Raw genomic sequence first — 25581 nt, forward strand, 5'->3', positions numbered from 1 at the left:
AAAGAATACTGTTGATTTAGCAATATCTTGAAATGTCTCCACTTTATCAGTTAGATAGTGCCATGAAAATGCAGCATACCGTAGCACCCTGAAATCCAGTGAGCTGAAACGACCGTCATTTCCCCTCGCTTACACATGTGAGGTTCGGCTCTGTGCTGGGTCATCTGAGTTGGCTTCACACGGGCTTGGTGCCACTCTGCATCCTGGGTTCGGTGACCATCTTCTTCTTTTCCTGGTACAGAAGCACCCATCCTGGGTGGGTAGAAACACAGATACCTCTCAACAGTTTGGCTCAAGGGCACCTGGCTGGCTCAGTGGTTAGAGCATGTGACTCTTGATCTCAGGGTTGTGGGTTCGAGCCCCACACTGGGTACAGAGATTACTTAAAATCTTTTTGGGGCGCCTGGGTGGCTCAGTTGGTTAAGTGTCTGACTTCGGCTCAGGTCGAACTCAACGGCTGGTGAGTTTGAGGCCCATGTCAGGCTCTGTGCTGACAGCTTAGAGCCTGGAGCCTGCTTCGGATTCTGTGTCTCCCTCTGTCTCTGCCCCTTTCCTGCCGGTGCGTTCTTTCTCTCTCTGTCTCTCTCTGTCTCTCTCTCTCTCTCTCAAAAATAAATAATAAACATTAATAAAATAAAATCTTTTTTTTTTTTTTTTTTTTTTTTGTAATTTTGTCTCAGGGCACCCAGGCGGCTCAGTCAGTTAAGAATCAGACTCTCGGTTTCGGCTCAGCCCCTGATCTCACAGTTCATGAGTTCAAGGTCCACATCGGGCTGTGTGCTTGCAGTGCTGGGCCTGCTTGAGGTTCTCCCTCTCCCTCTCTCTCTGCCCCTCCCCTACTCACGCTCCCTGTCAAAATAAAGAAGTGAACATTAAAAAAAAAAAAAAAAAGCCTCTCCAGAACTGGATGGGTTATAGCAACAGTCAATTGTTAGCTGATGACTCCATGGTTGGAAAGGTGGGGCTGGGCTCGGCCGGGCATTCGTCTGCTGGTCTCTGAGCTCATTCCCACAGTTACTGTCTCCCGGGGAAGTTTGCTAGGGACCGGTTGGTCTGGGATGGCCACACTCACTTGCCTGGCACCTGACAGGGCATATATGTCTGGCGGTGTAGTGCGGGCTCGTCCGCGTGCTGGACATTCAGGTTTTCTAGGACCAACGAGAGAGAACAAGCCCTAACGCACAGATGTTTTCGAAGCCTCTGCTTGCGTCACATTTTCTGCTCGTCCACCCGCCAAAGGAAATCGATTAGCTAAGCTCGCGTTCAGAATACGCGAGGGCACAGGTAGAGCGTGAACGCATTGAGGTCTGTTCCCACAGTACTCGGCCAGACCCGGCTCTGTTTTTGCCACATCACGGGCGTCCAGAAGTAACACTTGAATAGCTGAATACTGATGATTTTCTTTCTTGTTGGTTGTCAGTACGGACTTCCAGAATCTTCCAAACTGCTATTGACGTGTGACGAACAGATTCGTCTGTAGCAGGGTAAAGTCTCTAGTGATGTGCTTTCCATATCAAGGGGCTACGAAAGGCACGTTTTCCAAATTTCCAAATGCCATGACGTTTGAAGTGAATCCAATGAATAGTATAATTAAAATCCAAACTATTGAGCTGGAATCACCATCATATTTTTAAAGGACGACTAGTAAGTTCTGCACGGAGACGCCAAAAATTTATTTTGAAGTTTGGGATGAAAGGCTTCCTTTGGCCTCCAGTCATTTGAAAAAGACGTTAGGTTTAGACAATTTCAAGTTCAGTTAGAGCCCACACCATAATACGTCCAGTAAAAAACATAAAAATGCAATTTTTAGTCTACACGGATAGGTATGTAGTATCGTTATCATGGAGCCTAATAGTCCTGGTAAGAGCGTGACCCATACCTTTCATGCCTGTCTAGGTGCTCCGTCTAAAGCACCTTCACAAGTTAGAAAACAGCTCAAGGAGAGCAGCCAGGGCGGTGAGCGACTGGGGAATCGCTTTACATGAAGAAAGGTTGGCAGAAGTACAGATATTTATCCTCAAGCAAAGCAGTGTAGACAAACCTGATAGGGGGCTTCAAAATCGGAAGAAGTATGTCATATAGAAGGAAACAATCAACCGTAATATTTCAGCAGCTTGCTCGAGCCAGTTGCTGGAAAGTTACAGGGAGGCAGGTGCGTGCTCACTGACAGCCTAGAAATGAGACACAGGCGAAATGGGACCCATGGTAAAGAATGAGCCCCCCTCGTCGCAAGTGTTCAAGCAGATACCGTGTGGCCATCTCTCAGGGATCGGGCAGAGATCTTTTTTTTTTTTTTTTAATTTGGAACAAGGTTGATCGCATGCCATTTAAGCTCCCTCCCAGATTCAAGTGGGCATCCGGTGCTTTGCATGTATGGGGGAGGAGACAGGTTTAGGGCGGGGACTGTTGCCAGTGTTGGAAAAGACTCGCTATTTCCCCCTTGTACGTGACTTAGTTAGAGTAATACCCTTGCTGAGTACCAGACCGAAGAGAAAACTCCTCAAGTTTATTTTGTAATGGCAGTTGAATTACTGCGAATATTGCCAAAATGAAAGTCACAGATTCCTTTCAGATGAAGAAAGGAAAACTAGAAATTTCCTATTTTCATTATTTCCTGTACAAATTCTATTGTTAGTGCACCCATGAGTTTGCCCTATCGCTCCAGGAAAATGTATGGATTTTTTCTTTTTTCCTCTTCTTTCAATATAGCGATCTTTTTCCTTTTATTACTGATGGATGCAAACGTTTATTTTTAAATTGTAAAGCCACTGTTATTCCTTCCACTAATTAATTCTGTCTCTGTGGCTGTGGTTTGTAAAATACTGCTTTTCTGTATCTTGAAGTCCAAACAAAACTGTTTTTAAGCTGTTCCCTTGATGTTAAGCACAAAAAATAAAATAAGTAAGTTCTGCTCTCTGTCAGGATTTATCTGTTTGAAATATTTCTAAAGCACAAAGCATTATTAATGAAGCACTTACCATTAAACTCCCAACAGCCTGGAATAAAAACAACCACAATAATCCTCCAGATAAAGAAAACCTGGGAAGTAGTTTTCAGTGGAAGCAGAGGAGGGATTTATGTACTTTTTGGAGTTTTCCAGGTTCTGGGTTCTATTACTGTGTCAGAGATATGAAGAAATGGAAACCGAATAATCTTTTTAATTAATTCCAAAGAGTTTAAAAAACAGTGGAGCGGTGCTGGAGATGGGTACGAGAGTGAGTGAGTGAGTGCGAGCAAATTTTCTTAGTAAACGTGCAAGCTGAACTCCAGAGAGCCAAAGAAAGTTGCGTAATAAAAACAAAAACGAAAACTGAGACACCATCTTGCTCCCTGCTGGTCCAATTGCAAGAAGTAAGGAGACCATGGCAGGAAAGAGGGTTGGCAGTGAACTCGGTCAAGAACCCGCATTAACCATCTTTGTTAGCCGAGGACAGAGAGGGGTCTATCAAGGCATCCCTAATGGGAACTGAGATCATGCCAAAACCTGCTAAAGGAGAGGAGGCGGCGTTTTGAAATGATCATCGAGGCTGTACAGTTCAAAAGAATGCACTTGAGAAGCGATGTGGGATGTCTTTGTGAACATGTGAACAAGACACGATAAAGAACAGGGGCCCTTTGGTATAGATGACGTTAGAAGCACACCAGCGTCTTCAAGGGTCACGTTTTACATCTGTCTTTTTTGCCTGCTTCACGGGTTTTCATTTATATAGAGGATAAAACTGACTCACTGGTCAATAAGACATACCCACAGAGTGTACGCTTTTGGAGATGGACTGGATTGAGCCCAACGAAGCTTATCAAAACCTTAACCCTCTCGTGGCCAAGAGCAGAGAAGGACGAGATTCGCTTTGGTTTAAAATAGTATTTTGGGGGGCACCTGGGTGGCTCAGTCAGTTGAGTGTCCGACTTCGGCTCAGGTCATGATTTCATGGTTTCTGGGTTTGAGCCCCGCATGGGACTCTGGGCTGACAGCTTGGAGCCTGGAGCCTGCTTCCAGTTCTGTGTCTCCCTCTCTCTCTGCCCGTCCCCACCCCTGCTCACGCTCAGCTTTCTCTCTCTCTCAAAAATAAATAAACATTAAAAAAAAAAAAAGAGCGACAGGAAGGGAGGGCAGAGAATTTAGTCCCCCGGCTCCCTCTCTGCCTGGCCACCTGATCTTGGCCCCTTTCCTCCATCAAAGGCTAGAGCTGTTATCATCCTTCCCTCCCCACAAGACCACCTCTGATTCAGTGTTTCAGGAGCGGTTCCCTCCCCTCACACCTCAAGGCTTACAGGTAATAACAGCATTCAGCGGTTACTAGCCCTGGGGATCCCCTGTGTCCTGTGTGGTTTTCCTATACTTTGACTGCTTGTAAATGTATTTATTAAACTATCTTTGAGTGACACAGATTGACAGTTCTGCCTTGACACTGTGTGTTTTCAATGACTAGCAAATTTGCCGATATACGAGGAACAGAGATATTCCATAGGAAGATGAAACTTTTGTGCTTGGGTTTTCTCCATAAGTAACTACAATAGAAAATAATAGCTAAGGTCTACTGGGTGCTTATTCTCCACCAGAAATTGCTCTGAAGAGTGTTCATGTATTAGCTCATATAACCTTATAGTTGAACCTGTGAAGACGGTAAGACCACTATCCTTACAGGTGCAGGAAGGTTAAGTGACTTGCCCGTGTGATGATGCGATTTATAACGAAGATATATGTGGTCTTTGTCCCCATTTCTAGCCCAGCGTTCCCCAAACCCTTGGGATTTCCTAGGGGATAAGGGCAATAAGAAGTGTCTTTGGTTATTCCTAACAAACCCCTTTCACTCACACCTGAGTTTATGTTAATGGGTGACCTTTGGAAGGCACCTAAGGATGGGGGCTGGGGACCAAGGCACCTAAGGATGGGGGCTGGGGACCAAGGTAACCAACCGTGTAGTTGGAAGATTGGAACTCTCAGCCCCAACACCCCCACCCACCCCCAGGCTCGGGGGGAAAGGAGAGGGGTCGCAGGTTTGAATCCATGGCCAATGACCAATGACCAATGATTCAATCAACCACACCTGTGTGATGAAACCTCCATAAACACCCAAGAGGATGGGGCTTAGGCCCTTTTAGGTTGGTGAACATGGGAGATGGGGGGCAGATTGGGACCCCCGGAGACCGCATGGCAGCTCCACATCCTTTCCCCATGCCTTGCCCTGCGCCTCTGTTCCATCCGGCTGTCCCTGAGTTACATTCTTTCCTAACACATTGGGCATCCCGTAGGTAAAATGTTTCCTGAGTTCTGTGAGCCACTGTAGCAAATTCATCAAGACCAACGGGGGAGTTGTTGGAACCCCCAGTATACAGCCGATCACTCAGAAGCACGGGTGAAAACCTGAATTTGGGCTAGGCAGGTGAAGTTGGGGCTGGGTGGGGGGAGTCTTGTAGGACTGAGCCCTTAACCTGTGAGATCTGAGGCTGCCTCAAGGGAGATCGTGTCAGAGTTGAGGTGAATTGTAGGACACCCAATCGGTGTTGGAGAAGTGCTTCGGTGTGGGGGGAAAACGTGTTGGAATTTGCACTGGAATTGTATTCAGTATCACAGTGTGAAAAAGTGGCAGAGTGGGGATGCCGTAGCAAAGGAGTCTGACTGCTGAGCCCATGCCGGTAACAACCCAGGGCAAACTGCCTTTTTAAATTTTTTTTAATGTTTATTTATTTTTGACAGAGAGAGAGAGAGAGAGAGACAGAGCATGAGCGGGGGAGGGGCAGAGAGAGAGGGACACACAGAATCCGAAACAGGCTCCAGGCTCTGAGCCGTCAGCCCAGAGCCCGACGCGGGGCTCGAACTCAGGGACCGCGAGATCGTGACCTGAGCATAAGTCGGACGCTTACCCGGACTGAGCCGCCCAGGCGCCCTGCAAACTGCCTTCTTATACATGAATACTTCAAGTCTAATTTGTGAGGAAAATTAGTTCAAATGGGAAATTACATTGATCAAAACTTAGAGCATGTATACAGCTGCTAAGTATTAAAATTAGCAATATTGGCTTTAATTGTAGCACATTTCTAGGAGATAAAATGTTAGGCCAGGGAAAGCCCTACGAGACATGGTGCTTTAGAAAAGGTAGATGGGGAAGGAAATGGGTGACTTTGGAGCACCCACTCTTCTTCCTGAAAGTTTACACATGAACCTACCTACTTACATTTTATAAATTATAATCCTTGTAGGAAACCCGTGTGCCCGGTGCTGTGTCCTTATTTTATAGAGGAGGAAACTAAAGCTCAGATTGAGTCAGGACAGCTGGGAGGTTAGGGACATATCACAAGACCTGTGTAAAGCCCCACATTCTGAAGCCGTCATGAAACACAGCCCCATGTGAGATCGTGACGACGGTGACAGAGACAACCGTGACAAAAAATACAAGCTACCTGTTGCCACATTTCCGGTTGGTTCTGTAGACTCTGACGGTGCTATCAGGTACTCTAAAGTGGCTCTTTGATCCGACCTAGCAATGGGGTTGGATGCCTTCATTTTCATAAGAAAGCGTTAACTTTGCTAATAACACAGCTGGTGTCGTCGGAGTAATTTTACAGACCCTCCTTACCAAGTCCCATTTTGTACGCAAATGGTAACTGGAAAACTCAGACTGAGGAGCGTCACTGATGTGTTACATTTCTTTTTTTTTCTTTTTTCCTCTTAGTGGATGAATGCCCACCCAGTTTTCTCATCGGTACAGCTCCTGGATCTCTCCGGCATCAGACTAGAGTGGACGAGGGGTCAAACGTCTTCCTATCTTCTGTCTAGGTTGCCGTCTAACGACCCAAAGCGTGAGTAAGGGATTTTTTTTTTCTTTATCCGGCCTATAAACTATAGCATTGTGAGAAATTCCTCCTAGGTTTTGTCAGTAACCTGTTGTTTTGTCTTTATTTTAAGCTGTTTTTTAGTTATTAGTATATGTGCATATTCATGAGCATATTTTCGTGAGACATTAGGCGGATCTACAGCCAAAGCCACCTCTTTAAATTCCTTTTACTTTTCTGTCTTTTAAATTACAAGTCTAAGTGAAGAAGGTTAGGAAATAAGGAGAAAATTGGTGCCAAGCAAGACGTCGTGTCGTACTATGATACCTAAGTTTTGTCAGGTTTGGTTTCCTTTCTCCTATTCTGTGGAACAGTTTGCCCATTTCTAGAGACTTCTAGAGTATCTAGAGCAATCTTATGTAGGTACTGCAATCTTAACCCATTACACAACTGAAAACTTTTATTTTTATTTACATTCTTTTACCTCCTCTAAACTCTGTTCCATTAAGTTAGCGTGTAATATATGAACTCAGTCCTGTGACTAGCTACGTAATTTGTTGGGCCCAACACAAAATACAAGCATGGGACTTCCTGTTCAAAACTTTTGTCAGTTGCAAGATGGCAACAGCAGAGCATTGAACCAAGCCCTTCTAAACACAGGCCCTGCCCTTGGCTGCTGCACGGACCCCTTGCCTGTGAGGCCAACCCCGCTCAGTTTCCTAGATATGTTTTCAGTGGATAAAAATGTTTTAATGTTGCATTCTTTCTTGTATTATTTTTATGCAACAGTCTGTATGACAAGTTACTAAAAGGAAGCTTCCTGCAATGTGAGAGGCATGAATTAGTGCATTTGATCCCTTCTATTAAAAAAAAACCAAAACACAAAAAACAGAAAGAATGGGGCGCTTGGGTGGCTCACTCGGTTAAGCCCCCGACTTTGGCTGGGTCATGATCTCGTGGTCCGTGAGCTTGAGCCCTGTGTGAGGCTCTGTGCTGACAGCTCAGAGTCTGGAGCCTGCTTCAGATTCTGTGTCTGCCTGTCTGTCTGCCCCTCCTCTACTTAGTCTCTGTCTCTATCTCTCAAAAATAAACATTAAAAAAATGTCTCTTTCCAAACAAATGGCATGTGCTTTCTTTCATTACCCATTCCTTCATTTACAAATACTGATTGATCAGCCTTTCTCTTCAAGCGCTTTTCCAGACTGGGAATAGATCCTGTCTTCTTGGAGTTTACAATCAGTGGGTGGAGCTGTGATCAGTTTTCTAACCTTTTCAGGGAAACTTTCAGCTCTCCTGAAGGCTGACAATGTTTATGGCCTTTTCTTCCACCAGTGTTGATGGCCTTTTCTTCCACCTTTTCTTCCACTTATGGCCACATTCTTCCACCAATGTTTATGGCCTTTTCTTCCACTTTGCGTGCTATATGGAAGAAGCAAATATGCAAAATTTCATTTCAGTGCACAGTAGGAGCAAAATGGAGAAACCACATTCTAACATACAACCCTCCTGCATTTCACACAACTTCTTTTAATGCCAGCGCAAATTGCAGGATACCTGGGTGGCTTATTCAGTTGAGCGTCCACCTCTTGGTTTCGGCTCAGGTCATGATCTCATAGTTTCATGAGTTTGAGCCCCGCATCTGGCTCTGCACTGGCAATGGAGAGCCTGTTTGGGATTCTCCCTCTCTCTCTCTCCCTCTCTCCCTCTCTCCCTCTCTCCCTCTCTCCCTCTCTCTGTCTCTCTGTCTCTCTCTGTCTCTCTCTCTCTGCCCCTCCCCTGCTTGTGCTGCCTGTCTCTCTCTAAATAAATAAACTTAAAAAAAATTAACGTATAAAAAATACAAGAGCAAATTTCTGTATAATTTACATGAACCATTAGATATGAATGAAAAATAGGTTTCCACTCATTAACTGATAAATTATCGGTATTTTGTGGCAAGTTTTAGGCATATCTCAGTCACCCTCTGTCATGACCAGGCATCAGTATTATGTCTAGTCCCTGATAAAAAGGGGGCAAAGGAGCAAAGTCCAAAAAATCTAAACAAAGCTTTTTCAGATTCGAACAAATACACCTGAAATCCCCTGAGCTGGCTATTGAACAGAATAGTGTTTATTGACAAAACAGCAGCACATAGTTATTTGGAACTTTAGCTTTGAATCAGACATTCTGTCATTTTGTTTCCAAATTACAATCCCTAAACTCCCCCGCAAAATCATGGCCCAGAGTGATGACGAGGCAGAACACAAGAGGATTTTTGAGGGCACTGGATCTACTCTGTGTGGTATAATGGTGGATGCGTGTCATTATACATTTGTTCAAATTCACCCCGTGTACAACAGCAAGAATGAACCCTAATGTAAACAGTGGACCTTGGGTGACAGTGATGTGTCACCGCAGGTTCATCAGTTGTAACGAATGCGCCACTCTGGCGGGCGATGGTGATGATGGGGGCCGTGCGGATGTGGGGGCAGAGGGTGTATCTGGAGACGCGCGGTCACTATCCGTGGACCTCAAACTGCCCTGAAAACTCAAATCTATTAAAAAGAAAAACCCAGGCCCACATAACCCTCTCAATCCGTTAAATCCTTAGCCAATACACGAGTTTCATTCTCTGATTTCTTCTCTTGGCTTTTGGGCAACGGCCATCTCACTGTGTGTTCACACGATCCCTTCTTTGTGCACGTGTGAAGAGTACTGCCTCTCCAGTGCCTCTTCCTATAAGGGCACGAATTCCCTCATGACCCCCTACTCTCAGACTTTATCTAAACCCATTTACCTCTCCAATGTCCCAAGTTCCAAGTACCATCATACTGGAGGTAAGAATTTCAACATGTGAATTTTTGGCGGCGGGGGGGGGGGGGGGCGCGCGGTGGTACACAATTCAGCCTCCAGCACCGTTGTTCAAAGTTTGGTCTCTTGGCCCTACACGTAGGAGGTAAAGAAAGGAACACTTAATATATTCTAACACGAAGTCGAGGTTTTCAATACACTGTTTCATTTGATAGAGCAAAGCAAATCGGGAGACTCAGAGAGAGGAAATCATTTTCTCCAAGTCACAAAACTAGTACACTTTGCAGATCCAAACCCTGTCCCGTTTGACCTCAGTGCTGGAATGTTCCTGCTGGCCCACGGGGCCTGTCTTAAACTTCAGTACTTGCTGTTAGCTTATGTAAGCATGATCAGGCCCCCAGAAAACAGGCTCAAACCTCCAAGGTCACATGAAACCAATGTGAATCAGGGAGTCGATGATTTTATTTCATAGAGCTATATAGTTGGTCAAAGAGCATATATTCGTGTTTGCTCTTGAATCCATGAATGAGTTGAAGAAATTGATTTTTTTAATTGCTTAGTTGACCTGAGGTCAGACACAGGGATCTGGATGGCCTACAGTGGTATTTCAATCCTGGCTGTTTTGCGTTCTTCGTGACCATGTGACGTTTCACGTCCCTTCACATGGGTATCTCGTAGTTTAGGAGGGAAGGACGATGTCACTGTAAATCACTGTGTACAGCCGAGTATCGTAGCAAAAAGAAAGAAGAATTTGTGAAAAGAAGCTCAATAATTCCTCTTTACCTGCGGAAACTACGTGGTACGCCTTCAAAGACTTGGCTGCTAAGCCAGGAGAATCTGCGAACGTTCTTCCTTGGGTTTGGAACCCAGTGGATGCAGCCTCCAAGATTCTCCCGCCGCTCCCACGTCGACCCGGTCGGTACCCAGCCCTTCACTGAAACCCTTCTCCGACCCCAACACGGCCCCCATTCAGTGGCACAGGGGTTGACGATCTCTTTTCTGTAAAGGGCCAGATAGTAAACACTTTCGACTTGGCAGGCAGCGATGTGATCGCTGTTGCAACTACTCGACTCTGTTGTTGTAACACAAAAGCAGCCACAGACAGTACATAAACAGGGGAGTGTGACTGGGTTCCAGTAAAATTGCAGTCATTTTAAGAAGGCGGCAGCCCAGATTTGGTTTGGTCGCAGTGGTTTGCTCAGCCCTGCAAGAATAAATAACGTAGTCTTTCTTGAAATCTGTATGATGAATGGAGAAGAGCGTTCATTCATACCTCACACTTCACCAAAGAACTCACTTAAAAGTCCCCAGTGAAATTCTCATTGTTTTACCCCCAAGTCTCCTTTCACCTCCCGGAGCCCCTGGTCTCTTTCCTCGCTCCCTTTCCACCAGAGACCCCAGTACTCCTCGAAGCATTTCAATTCTTCCTTAAAACTCACAAGCCCCATTAAACCATTAACGATATCCAGTGTTCTTTAAAAGCCGTGTGAGGGCTATTATTGGTGGATTGTGGCCCTCGAAGGTCTCACTCTCTACCCCAAGATTGCCTGAAAAATACGATGGCCGGTAATCACACGAAAAAGAGTTGTATGTCATCAATCATCAGGGATCACAGATTTAAAGCTCAGTCAGGTACGACTGCACACTCTCTCGGACGACTAAAAGAAAAAAGCTTGACAACACCAAATGTTAGTGAGGACATTGCTTATGGGAATGTAAAATTTTACAGCCACTTTGGAGAACCGTTTGACGGTTCTTTAATAAACATATATCTACCGTATGGCTCAGCCATTGTACCCTTTCTATTTACCCAAGAGAAATGAAACCATATATCCACAGAAAGACCTGGATGTGGCATGTGCGTAGGGGCTTTACTCACAGCAGCCCACGTCGGGAAGCAGGCCAGATGCTTCTCAACAGCAAAACGAGAGGACAACTTTGCTGCGTTCACATCGTGAGATACGAGGCAGCAATAAAGAAGGAATGAACCGCTGCTGTGCACTGGACCTTTCCCCCCAAAAGTTACCTGCTGAAGCTGTAATCCTCATCGCGATGGTACTTGTTCAAAGTTTGGTCTCTTGGCCCTACACACGGGAGGTGGAGTCATGACAGGGGAGCATTCATAAATGGAATTAGTGTCCTTACAAGAAGAAACCTGAGATGGTGTTTCTCGGCCAAGTGAAGACATAGCAAGAAGTCAGCCGACCTGCAGACTAGGAGGAGGGCTCTCGCCACACAGGCGATCTGCTGGCCCCTTGATCTTGCACTTTCCAGCCTCTAGATCTAGGAAAGGTAAATATTTATTGTTCAAGCCACCCAACCTATGGGGTTTTTTTTTTGCTAGAGCAACCCCCTTGACTAAGACAACGACGGGTACACGTAACGGCATAAATGATTGTCAAAAACGTTAGGCTGAGTGTAAGAAGGTGGATGCAAAGAAAAGAGGACGTACTGTATGACTCCTTCCTGTGAAATTCGAAACAGACAAAATTAATCTGTGGACGTACAAATGCGATTAGTGGTTGCCTCTTAGGTGAGATATGAGGATTGGCTGAAAGACAGCGTGAGGGATCTTTCTGGGGTGATGGAAATATCGTGGATCTTCACATACATGTGTTAAACTTATGGAACGGTATGCTTAAGATCTGAATGTTGCCTTGTACATAAATTTTACTTCAATACAAAAACAATACAAATATTTTATCTACCTGCCATTGTTAAAGCCCCAAGGTGACTGCTGGAGTTCCAGCCATCACATATTCGTTCCAGGTAGTGAAAAGGAGAATGAATGGAAAGATAAAAGGACAAAGGACACAGGACACATGTAGACTATCCATTCATTCTCACAGAGACTAAAAGTCTCATCAACAACTTGCACTTCATGCTCATGGGACATCCCTAGCTACCAGAGAAGTGGGAAAACGGACACATGTAGTATTTGGACAAGCACCTCTCAGATTAAAATCTGTGTTTGTAGTAACAAGAAGAAGGGGAGAATGGATGTTGGCTATCCATTGGGAGGTTTATCCATGCCACAAAAAAAGTGTATACACACACACACACACACACACACACACACAATATCTTACACAATTTCAGGGGATTCATGGACCCTCACTGCATCCCATTTTATCTGAATGCTGTCGTAAAAAAAACCACTGATCTAGGGAGCTGGAGCAACCAGTTATTATTAAGCACTATTATTATTATTATTATTAAGTTAATGACAAGCTCGTGAATGGCAGGTTCACACAGAATGGGCATTCAGTAGACACAGGATTGCTTCACATATGCCACGCTTATACCTGGAGTCAATTTTGTCGCCTAGGTCGCCCAAAGACTACAGTTTACTAAATAGCCTGTTCCGAGTTGAGCGTTCTTTCATTCTTTCACCTTCTAAACTACATAGCGGGGCGCCTGGGTGGCTCAGTTGGTTAAGCGTCCGACTTCGGCTCAGGTCACGATCTCGCAGTATGTGAGTTCGAGCCCCGTGTCGGGCTCTGTGCTGACTGCTCAGAGCCTGGAGCCCGTTTCCGATTCTGTGTCTCCCTCTCTCTCTCTGACCCTCCCCCGTTCATGCTCTATCTCTCTCTATCTCAAAAATAAATAAATGTTAAAAAAAAATTTTTTTTAAACTACATAGCATGCGGATGTAGGAAGATGGGCCTCTTAAGTGTGCATTCTACTTACACACTTGATTTGATGACATCAGTTTGCAGGTGTCTCTACTTCAATTAATTGTGCGTTGGTAAAATCCGTAATTTAGGGGCGCCTGGGTGGCGCAGTCGGTTAAGCGTCCGACTTCAGCCAGGTCACGATCTCGCAGTCCGTGAGTTCGAGCCCCGCGTCAGGCTCTGGGCCGACGGCTCGGAGCCTGGAGCCTGTTTCCGATTCTGTGTCTCCCTCTCTCTCTGCCCCTCCCCCGTTCATGCTCTGTCTCTCTCTGTCCCAAAAATAAATAAAAAATGTTGGAAAAAAAAATTAAAAAAAAAAAAAATCCGTAATTTAAACTCCGTCCCAAACTGAGGCCTTCACGCGATAGTCTCTTCAATATAACTATTCCACATGAGTTGGCGTGCTGACAAAATGTTGCCCTTTATTTTTTTTTCCAATAATGGCTTCAAGTATGTTCGGGATGAGATAACAGAGAAGTGGCAACAAGATATGCAAAGTATGAAATGAAAATAATCAGATGAAAAGTTGCTATCTGTGTCTCAATTTGCCTCCACAGATACACAGACTCTTGTTCCATATGCAACTAGGTTGCAGACGCTCGGTGTCCTACGTAGTTCTTCAGCCTGATTGGAAGAACGAAAGAAAGCACCTTCAAAAAGCCCACACAAATGCACAATATTTTTGCTGACCGGTGAGTCAGAGGTTGATCTGCAAAAGCACGCTGACTTCCTTTTATTGTAATAGGAAAAATTGGAAAGGGAAACATAAAATAAATAAGTTGGGTGTTTCCTCCACGAGATGGAACGTGAAAAATGTCATTTTATCATGGAATCGTTCCCTGACACCGCACCACACGGCTGAATTAACATTTCATGTCCTATCATAATGAACGTAGTTCGGTTTTTTGTGCACCTAGTCCCTGGTGGGGACTTTACAGGCCGCATCTCTGTGGCCACCTGGATGATGGCTCCCTCAGGGCCCAACACCTGGAATCTACGAATGCTACTTACAGGGCAAAGAGGATCTTGCACATTTTATCAAGGATGGAGAGGGGGAGGTGATCCTGGATTATGTGGGTGCGTCCACTGAGGTCAAAAGAGTCCTTTAAGAGCAAAGGTGATGTGAAGGATCAACCAGAGAGAGATGTGAAGACGCTATTCTGCTGGCTTTGAAGACGGAACAATCCAGGAACCTGAGAAGGCAGTGAATTCTGGCAGGCTCCAGAAGCTGAAAGAGAATAAATTTGTGATGATTTGTTACAGCAGAGGTAGTTGACTATAACGCTTTCTAATGTCAAAACTACTCTGGACGAATGGTATGACTGCTACGACACACACACAGTGAAGAAAATGAGATATAAAGAGGGGGAAGGAAATAAGCAGATGTCCCACACGAGGTAACGACAGAGAAAGTGACTTGAAGCCCCCAGACCATCGTTCTCTCTTATACCGGCCCATATGAACCATTAGGCACATTTCACGAAGCCTTATCCACAAAGTTTCTCCCTCTGTTTGAAAAGAAGCAGGTCATAGTGTTTCATGTTACATGTATTTCAAAGGGCAGGTATTTTGGGGCACCTGGCTGGCTCGGTCGGTGAAGCGTCCGACTTCAGCTCAGGTCACGATCTCGCGGTCCGTGAGTTTGAGCCCCGTGTCGGGCTCTGGGCTGACAGCTCGGAGCCTGGAGCCTGCTTCCGATTCTGTGTCGCCCTCTCTCTCTGCCCCTCCCCTGTTCGTGCTCTGTCTCTCTGTGTCTCAAAAATAAATAAACTTTAAAAACAAAAAAAATTACAAAAAAAAACAAAGGGCAAGTATTTGTTCTAAACAATGAGCTGACTGAATCAAATGTTTGTAGGCCCTAGTCTGTTTCTACAAGGGGGCTTTTGTATTCCGAATTAAACTCCTTTGCACCTGTAGGTATGGGAAATATTGTTACAAAGCAGCTGCGAAGAATGGATTCCAAGAGTGGCCACCATTAATGAAATCATGGCACATTCATGAAGGAGTCCAGTCTCTGCCTGAAGGTGTGATAATTCTGCAAACCTCCTTTGTAGCAGACATGTGATATGGTCACCCGGGCTTCGTAGAAGCTCCTCTCTTGCTAGCTAAATTGAAATTCAAAAGGAATTTTCCAGAAACACCTCATTTGGGATTGTCCAGTTGACCCCTTGAACAACATGGCTTTGAACGGCACGAGTCCACTTATCATAGTTTTTTTGAAATTAAGTGTATCGGAAAAATTTGTGGAGATTTTGTGACAATTTGAAAACGCTAGCTGGGGCGCCTGGGTGGCGCAGTCGGTTAAGCGTCCGACTTCAGCCAGGTCACGATCTCGCGGTCCGTGAGTTCGGGCCCCGCGTCGGGCTCTGGGCCGACGGCTCGGAGCCTGGAGCCTGTTTCCGATTCTGTGTCTCCCTGTCTCTCTGCCCCTCCCCCGTTCATGCTCTGTCTCTCTCTGTCCCAAAAATAAATAAAAAAGGTCGGAAAAAAAAAAAAAAGAAAGAAAACGCTAGCAGATGAACCACATAGCCTAGAAATAGATACATAAAAAGAAAGGGGGTATGTCATGAATGCATGAAGCGTTTGCAGAGGCTAGTCTATTTTATCATTTACTGCTGTAAAATATATGCAAAGCTAGTATACAAAGTTAAAACTTGTCAAAATGGCTGCACACACTTACAGACCATACAAGGTGCCATTTACAGTCGAGAAATGTAAACAAACGTAAAGATGCACTATCAAACCCTAACTGCATAAAATTAACCGTAGTACACGGTGTGCTGCTGTAGTCATTCCGTAGCCACCTCCCGTTTCTGTCGCTGTGAGCTCGAGTGTTGCAAGTATCTGTTGCAAACAGTGTGATGCTAATCATCTCTGTGTGAGCAGTTTGTCTCCGCAGTAAATTGCATATTGCAGTGAAAAGCGATCTCTCGCGGTTCTCACATATTTTTCATCGCGTTTAGTGCAATGCCATGAGCCTTGGATAACACCAGGGGACCCTTACAAAGTGCCACCAGTGATGCTGCAAGTGCTCCGAGGAAGCAGAGGGAAGTCATGACATTACGAGAAAAGGTTGAATTGCTTGGTATGTACCACAGATTGGGGTCTGCAACTGTGGTTGCCCCACCAGCTCAAGATGAAGGAATCCAGCATTAAGGACCATTGTAAGAAAAAAGGTGGGGGGAGGAAATACATGAAGCCATCACCGCGGCTGCACCAGCAGGCACGAAAACCTTGCATTTTTGGCACCATACCTTTTTGTCTCGTATTGAAAATGCAGCTGCTTTGAGGGTACAGAATTGCTATAAGACAAAGCAGGAAAGAACATCCAATGGAAAAAAGACAGTCTCTTTAACAAATGGTGCTGGGAGAACTGGACAGCAACATGCAGAAGGTTGAAATTAGACCACTTACACCATTCACAAAGATAAACTCAAAATGGACGAAGAACCTGAATGTGAGACAGGAAATGATCAAAACCCCAGAGGAGAAAGCAGGAAAAGACCTCTCTGACCTCAGCCGCAGCAATTTCTTACTGGACACATCCCCAAAGGCAAGGGAATGAAAAGCAAAAATGAACTATTGGGACCTCATGAAGATAAAAAGCTTCTGCGCTGCAAAGGAAACAGTCAACAAAACTAAAAGGCAACCTACGGGATGGGGAAAGATATTTGCAAATGGCATGTCAGACAGAGGGCTAGTATCCAAAATCTATAAAGAGCTCACCAAACTCCACACCCGAAAAAGAAATAATCCAGTGTATAAATGGACAGAAGACATGAATAGGCACTTCTCTAAAGAAGGCATCCGGATGGCCAACAGGCACATGAAAAGATGCTCAACGTCGCTCCTCATCAGGGAAATACAAATCAAAACCACACTCAGATACCACCTCACGCCAGTCAGAGTGGCCAAAATGAACAAATCAGGAGACGATAGATGCCGGAGAGGATGTGGAGGAACGGGAACCCTCTTGCACTGTTGGTGGGAATGCAAACTGGCGCAGCCGCTCTGGAAAGCAGTGTGGAGGTTCCTCAGAAAATTAAAAATAGACCTACCCCTATGACCCAGCAATAGCACTGCTAGGAATTTTCCCAAGGGATACAGGAGTGCTGAGGCATAGGGGCCCTTGTACCCCAATGTTTACAGCAGCACTCTCAACAATAGCCAAATTGTGGAAAGAGCCTAAATGTCCATCAACTGATGAATGGATAAAGAAATTGTGGTTTATATACACAATGCAGTACTACTTGGCAGTGAGAAAGAATGAAATCTGGCCTTGTGTAGCAACGTGGATGGAACTGGAACGTGTTGTGCTAAGTGAAATAAGTCATACAGAGAAGGACAGATTCCATATGCTTTCACTCTTGTGTGGATCCTGGGAAACTTAACAGAAGACCATGGGGGAGGGGAAGGGGAAAAAAAGTTACAGAGAAGGAAGGAGGCAAACTGTAAGAGATTCTTAAAAACAGAATACACTGAGGGTTGATGGGGGGTGGGAGGGAGGGGAAAGTGGGTGATAGGCATGCAGGAGGGCACCTATTGAGATGAGGACTGGGTGTTGTATGGAAACCAATTTGACAATAAATTTTATATATAAAAAAAGAAAAGCCTACTTATAGATACTAATATGATTTGAGGGGCGCCTGGGTGGTTCAATTGATTCACCAAACAACTTCAGCTCAGGTCGTGATCTCACAGTTTGTGGGTTCGAGCCCCTCATCGGGCTCTATGCTGACAGCTCAGAGCCTGAAGCCCGCTTTGGATTCTGTGTCTCCCTCTCTCTCTGCCCCTCCCTGGCTCGCATTCTGTCTCTCTTTCTCTCAAAAATAAATAAATGTTAAAAAATTAAAAATTATAATAATTTGATTTGAGAAAAAGTGAAGTCATTATATGACAACTTAAAGCAAAAGGAAGGAGAAGGATCTAAAAGTGGAGAATTTATTACCAGCAAAGGGTGGGTTGATACTTTTAGAAAGTGGTCTGGCTTAAAAAATGTCAAGATAACAGGAGAAGTAGGTTCTGTCGACCAAGAGGCAGCAGACAGGTTCCCAGACGGCATTAAGAAAATCATTGAGGAGAAAGGATATCTGCCTGAACAGGTTTTTAATGCAGACAAAGTACTCCATTCTGAGAAAAAAAAAAAAGCCACAAAGAATATTTATTAGTAAGGAAGAGACGCGAGGACCAGGATTGAAGGCAGGAAGGGGTAGACTACTCTTTTGTGCACATGCAGTCGGGTTTCTGGTCAGGACTGTCCTCATCTATAAAGGTGCTAACCCCCAAGCCTTGAACGGCAAACCTAAACACCAGATGCCAGTCTTTGAGTTGTACGAGAAGGCCTGGACAATGAGAACACTTTTTCTGGATTGCTTCCATCGATGCTTGTCCCTAAAGTCAAAAAGTGCCCTGCCAGTAAGGCACTGCCTTTTGAAGTTCTTTTCATATTGGCCAGTGCGCCCCTGGCCACCGAGAACCCCGTGAGTTCAACACCAAAGGCATCAAAATGGTTGCCCCCAAACACAATTTCTCTAATTCAGACTCTAGATCAGGGGGTCATGAGGACCTTTAAAGCTCATTACGCACGTACTCCGTGGGAAGGACTATCAAAGCTACGGAAGGGAACCCCAACAGAGAGAACACCAGGAAAGTCTGGAAGGATTACAACATCGAAGATGCCATCGCGGTTACCGAAAAAGCCACGAAAGCCATCAGCCCGAGATGGTAAATTCCTACTAGAGAAAACTGTGCCCAGACGTTTTGCGTGACTTCCCAGGATTTACACAGAGCCAGTCCGGGAAATCATGAAAGAGACTGTGGCTGTGGCAAAAAGGTGGGGGGTGGGGGGAGGGTAAAGCGTGTCAAGCTCTGGGTCTTGGGGAAGTTCAAGAGCAAGGAGACATCACACCAGAGGAATTAACAAGAGACCGCTTGCTGGAGCTGAGTGCGTCCAAACCAGTGCCAGCCGATGAGGAAGAAGACACAGAGGGAGTGGTGCCAGGCTGCCAGAAGGGTTTCAGTCGTTCGGAAGTGCTTTTGACTTCTTGTACACCATGGACCCTTCCGTGATACGGGCACTGCAGCGAACGCACACGGTGAAAGAAGGATTGGGACCATTTGAAAACGTTTTCAGATGTTCCCAGAGACACGAAAAAGCCTAAAAGTCAGACGGAAATTGGCACGTATTTCTAGAAAGCTCTACTGAGTGTGCCTGACTCCCATGCCTCTCATTTCACTCCCCCTCCCTTCCGCCTCTGTCACCTCTGACACAGCAAGACCACCCTCCTCTTCCTCCTCCTCCCCAGCCCACTCCTGAGGACACCAAGGATGAAGACCTTTATGTGATCCACTGCCACTTAATGAGCAGGAAGTCATCATCATACTGCATAGTTAAGAAACTTACCTGTTGCGTAGCTGTGTGAGGCTCTTTGTATGAAAATCTAACAAGTGTACAGCAAGAAATGTAAGGGGCGTCTTGTGTCATGGCCGTGATCATTGCCTACGTGTAGAACATCGTGTGTAAGGCTCGTGGGGAAGCGGTTAGCCTGCCCTTACACAGAAAGAAGACGAGTGATATTTCATACACGATAATGCATTCGTTTTCTTACCGTTTTCTCCCTTTGTTTTCGAAGAGTTACATCAACGTACAGTGTGCCCCTCGTGATTGGAGAAACCTCTCAGCCTATCATCACAGGCAAGTGGCTTTTTAAAACAAGTAACGATGTTTCCACAATTGTATTACCAATATGACTGGAATACTGCAGGCCATAAAAATTCTATGACGATTCATTCATCTTATAAGCACAACATAAACTTCTAATATTGATAAATAAATACGGCACTGCGTTTTCTCTTCTTTATGATTTTCTTAATAATGTTTTCTTTTTTCTAGCTTACTTTAACCTAAGAATACAGTAAATTCTACATATAACGTACAAGATATGTGTTAATTGACTCTTTATGTTATCGTTAAGGCTTCTGGTCAACAGTAAGCTGTGAGTAATAAAGTTTTGGGGGACTCCAAAATCATATATGGATTTTCAACCGCACGGGGAGTCAGCACCCCTAACTCATGTGTTGTTCAAGGATCAAATATGTTTATAATATATGAGAAGTGATGAATTAAAAGATGGTTTTGTAAATTTCAAAAGCATAGAATAAAGCAAATAATTAAAAAGTAAAATATTTCAACTAACCATGATAATTGTTATCTGCCCAATGTGTATGGAGGCAGAGGTGATTATTTCAAAGTCTCTGGAAAGTTCTGGATTTGGTGAAAGATGACCAGATCGTTTAATTTAATCTTTGTTCAGGTGAAATTTTTTCCTTTAAACCAAAATTTCTTTTTTTATATATTATATATATATTTTACATATATATATAAATATATATTTTTTTATTTTTATTTATTTTATTTATTTATTATATATTTTTATATGTTCTATATTCTTTTATATATTTTATATATATATATATATATATATATATATGAAGTGTAATAGACACAAAACGTTATACCAGTTTCAGATGAACAATATAATGATTTGATATTTGTGCACACTATGGAATAATTACCACAGTGAGTCTAGTTATGTAAAAAGTTACGTAATATGCAATACAATATTGTTGGCTATAGTCATCATGCTATACATTACCTCTGCCTGACTTATTTATTTTAGACTGGAAGTGTGTACCTCCTGACTCCCTTCTCCCATTTCACCCACCTCCAAACCCCTCCACGATGGCAATCACCAGTCTCTTCTCTGCATCTTTGAGTTTTGTTTTGCTTGTTCATTTGTGTGTTTTTTACATATCACATATAAGTGAAATCATATGGCATTTATCTTTCCCTGTGTGACTTATTTCATTGAACATAATGCCCTGAAGGTCTCTCCATGTTGTTACAAATAGCAAGATTTCATTCTTTTTTTGGCTGAGTAGTATTCCTGTGCGTGCGTGTGTGTGTGTGTGTGTGTGTGTGTGTGTGAGTCTGTGTACTACATTTTTAATGCATTCATTTATTGACGGACACTTAGGTTGCTTCCGTGTTTTGGCTGTTGTAAATAATGCTGCAGTAGACATAGGGCACATATAGCCTTTTGATTCAGTGTTTTTGTTGTCTTTGGGTGAATACCTAGAAATGGAATTGCTGGATGCTATGGTAGTTTATTATTAGTATTTTATTTATTTTTATTTATATTCAAGTTAGTCAACATACAGTGTAGCCTTGGCTTCAGGGGTAGAACCCAGTGATTCATCTCTTACGTGACACCCAGCATTCATCCCAACAAGTGCCCCCTTAATGCCCATCACCCATTTAACCCACATGATTAGTTTTTTTGAGAAACTTCCATACAGTTGTCCACAGCGGCTGAGCCAATTTAAATTCCCACTAACAGTGCACAAAGGTTCCTTTTTCTCCATATCCTCACCCACACTTGTTTGTGTTTTTGATAACAGCCGTTCTGATGGGAGTGAGGTGATTTCTCACTGTGGTTTTGGTTTGCATTTCCCTGATGATGAGTGACGTTGAGCATCTTTTCATGTGTCTATTGGCCATCTGGATGTCATCTTTGGAAAAATGTCTGTTTAGGTCCTCTGCCCATTTGTTAATGGGATTTTTTTAAATTTTATTTATTTTTTATTTATTTATTTTTGAAATCTACATCATCCTTTTTTTTTTTTTTCATTTTTTTAATAATTTACATCCAGGGACGCCTGGGTGGCTTGGTCGGTTAAGCGTCCGACTTCGGCTCAGGTCATGATCTCGCGGTCCGTGAGTTCGAGCCCCGCGTCGGGCTCTGGGCTGACCGCTCAGAGCCTGGAGCCTGCTTCCGATTCTGTGTCTCCCTCTCTCTCTGACCCTCCCCTGTTCATGCTCTGTCTCTCTCTGTCTCAAACATAAATAAACGTTAAACAAAAATAATAATAATAATTTACATCCAAATTAGTTAGCACATAGTGCAACAATGGATTTTTACTATAGACTTCTATGAGGTTTTTTAATGTGTTGTGAATAATAACCCTTTTTGAATATATGACTTGCAAGTATCTTCTTCCGTTATGTAGGTTGCCTTTTTCTTTTGTTGGTGGTTTCATTTTCTATGCAGAAGCTTTTTAATGTAGTTCCAGTTGTTTATTTTTGCTTTTGTTGCCTTTGCTTTGGTGTCAAATCCAAAGACTTGTCACCAAGACTGATGCCAAGGAGCCTATTGCCTGTATTTTCTACTAGGAGTTTTATGGTTTCAGGACTTACATTCAAGTCTTTAATCCATTTTGAGTTAATTTTTGTGTACCTTGTAAGACAGTGGTCCAAGGGTGCCTGGGTGGCTCAGTCGGTTAAGCTTCTGACTTTGGCTCAGGTCATGATCTCGCGGTTTGTGAGTTTGAGCCCCACGATCAGGCTCTGTGCTGACAGCTCAGAGCCTGGAGCCTGCTTCAAGCTCTTTGTTTCCCTTTGTCTCTGCCCCTCCCCCTCTCATGCTCTGTCTCTGTCTCTCTCTCAAAAATAAACATTCAAAAAAAGATAGTGGCCCAGTTTCATTCTTTTACATGGGGCCGTCCAGTTTTCCCAACACCGTCTACGTTTCTACCTATTGTGTATTCTTGCCTCCTTTCTTGTCAGTTAATTAACCGTATATGCGTGGATTTATTTCTGGAGTCTCTATTCTATTCCATTGGTCTATTTGTCTGTTTTTATGCCAGTCCCATACTGTTTTGGTAACTAGAGCTAGGTAAAATGGTTTGAAATCAAGGAGCATGGTACCTCCAGGTTTGTCCTTCTTTCTCAAGATGACTTTAACTCTTTGAGATTTTTGGGGATTGCATGTACATTTTAGGATTGTTTGTACTATTTCTGTGAAAAAGGTCTTTGGAATTTCTGTAGGGATTGCGTTGAATCTGTAGAGAGCTTTGGGTAGTGGGGACATTTTAACAAGATTCTTCCTGTCCATGAGCATGAATATATTTTCATTTATTTCTGTCTTCTTCAATTTCTTTTATCAGCGTCCTATAGTTTTTAGTATATAGGTATTTTACTTCCTTGGTTAAATTTATTTCTAGTTATGTTATTGTTTTTGATGTAATCGTAAATGAGATTGTTTTCTTAATTTCTCTCATAGTTTGTTGTTACTGTATAAAATGCAATCGATTTTTATATACTGATTTTCCATCTTGCAACTCTGTTGAATTTGTTTATGCTCACAGTTTTTGGTAGAGTCATTGGGGTTTTCTACATATAAAATCATGTTGATTATGAATACTAAGAGTTTTACTTCTTCCTTTCCATTTTAGATGCTTTTGTTTCTTTTTCTTGCTTTATTACTCTGACTAGGACTTCCAAGGCTGTGTTGAATAAAAGTGGAAAGAGGAGGCATCCTTGTGTTCTTTCTGATCTCAGAGAAAAACCTTTTAGCTTTTCGCTGTTAAGTATGATCTTAGCCGTGGGCTTGCCGTTTATGGCCTTTATTATGTTGAGATATAGTCTTTCTTATTTAAATTCAAGTTAGTTAACATACAGTGTACTCTTGCCTTCAGGAGTAGAACCCAATGATTCATCTCTTACACATGACACCCAGTGCCAGACCCAAAAAGTGCCCTCCTTAATGTCTATCATCCATTTAACCCATCCCTCCAGCCACCTTCCCTCCAGCCACCTTCCCTCCAGCAATCCTCAGTTTGTTCTCTGTATTTAAGAGTCTCTTATGGTTTGCCTCCCTCTCTGTTTTTATCTTTTTTATATACCTTCTTTCTTGAGAATCTTATCATAAATGGATGTTGAATTTTATTAAATGCTTTTTCTGCATCTATGCAGACGATCATGGGATTTTTAGCCTTCATTTTGTTAATGTGGTATATCATGTTGATTGATTTCACATGTTGAACCACCCTTGCATCCCTGGAATGAATCCCACTTGATGATGGTACATGATCTTTTTAACATAGTGTTGAATTCAGTGGACTTTCTGAGGATTTTTACCCAATGTTGATCAGGGATATTAGTCTGTGGTTTTTCCTTTTTGGAGATACCCTTATCTGATTTTGGTATCATGCCGACCTCGTAAAATGAGTCTGGCCGCATTTACTCCTCTTCAAGAATTTTTGGAAAAGTTTGAGAAGAACAGTTGAGGAAGGAGAGTTCCCGGGAAGGCTGAGTCCCTGGCTAAGGATCTGTAGATCACAGAAAGGTGGAGCCCTTCTCTTCCGGTGTGATTTCGATCATGGCCATTTCCAACGCCTTTGAACTGGAATTCGTTGCTGGGTTGGGCTACCATAAATTTGCACGTCCCTCTCAGGGAGACGTGGCCTTAAGAGATGACAATATTCTGTCACAGGAGGAGCCTGTAATTCATCATTGGTTTTTCCAGTTTGCGCCATCCATAGGAATTCAGGACACTGAGTTGCTGCTCTCTGAATGGAGGAACCTGCATGCTTTGGTCCTCCTGTGCCTGCCCTCCGTCCATCTGTGGCCAGAACTGTGAGCACGATTTGCATAAAGAGAACTGTGAGTCTGTGCCCCCTGACACCTGGCTGCCTAAGAAATGTTCCGGGTGTAAATGCTGGCATGGGCAGCTTCACTGCTTTCCTCAGACGTTTCTCCCACAGGGTGGTAAAGCACATTGTCCCCTCTTTTGCCCTTTTCGGTGGCCACATGATGGGTGAGCACTTCCTGGTTTCCCGGACTCCAGAATCAACACTGTCTTCGGGCCCTACTTTTTTTGCTAACTGGCATCTGCCTTGCTATACAAAGTTACTGGTAATGAACGCCTGCGTGCAACATTGGTCATGCAGATTTCATGACCTGCAAAGGCTGTCCCTCCAATGTCCTAACTGAGAGATGACCATTTGTTAGTTGCTTCGAAATAGTGATCGGATTTTCATAATGGTCCCTCACATTTCCTTAAAATACCAACTACTTTCCTCTCCCTGCCCTCTCCAAAGAAACTTCTTTAAGAAAAAGTCAGCCATATCTATGTTGTGACCAAGTTCTATGTTCCTGATACATGTATTTCTGCCAAGGGTTTCTTCTTCTTATTTTCCTTTAACCCATTGAATCTGTCTTCAGATTATTCAAGACTACCCCTAAGGTGGAAGTGAGGATAAAGCTTTGAGTAGAGCTCATCAAAATCAACTAAGTCCTCATCCTTTAAAGGAAAGTAAAGGAAGTCCCTTAAGGGAGCAAACGAGAGGACAGGGGGCAGATATTAGAGGCAAGGAACAGGATGCTGAAGTATTGGAAGTGTGTGTGTGTGTGTGTGTGTGTGTGTGCGTGCGCGCACGCGCCAAGGAGAATAGATAGAAAAGAGGAAGTAAATGGGAGAGATGATGGAAAAAATAAAACGCA

The 25581-nt window shown here is 43.7% G+C and overlaps 1 non-coding gene and 1 pseudogene across 1 annotated transcript; both read left to right on the forward strand.

Annotated features, from left to right (window-relative positions):
• Window positions 1-300: 300 nt before the first annotated feature.
• Window positions 301-373, forward strand: TRNAK-CUU (transfer RNA lysine (anticodon CUU)). Its single transcript has one exon. It is a non-coding gene; the product is annotated as a tRNA-Lys (tRNA).
• An 18246-nt stretch (window positions 374-18619) lies between these two features.
• LOC131502040 (putative teratocarcinoma-derived growth factor 3) lies at window positions 18620-24997 on the forward strand (annotated as a pseudogene).
• The last annotated feature ends 584 nt before the right edge of the window (window positions 24998-25581 follow it).

This window comes from Neofelis nebulosa, chromosome X (genome assembly GCF_028018385.1).
Source record: "Neofelis nebulosa isolate mNeoNeb1 chromosome X, mNeoNeb1.pri, whole genome shotgun sequence".
NCBI classification, from domain to species: domain Eukaryota; kingdom Metazoa; phylum Chordata; class Mammalia; order Carnivora; family Felidae; genus Neofelis; species Neofelis nebulosa.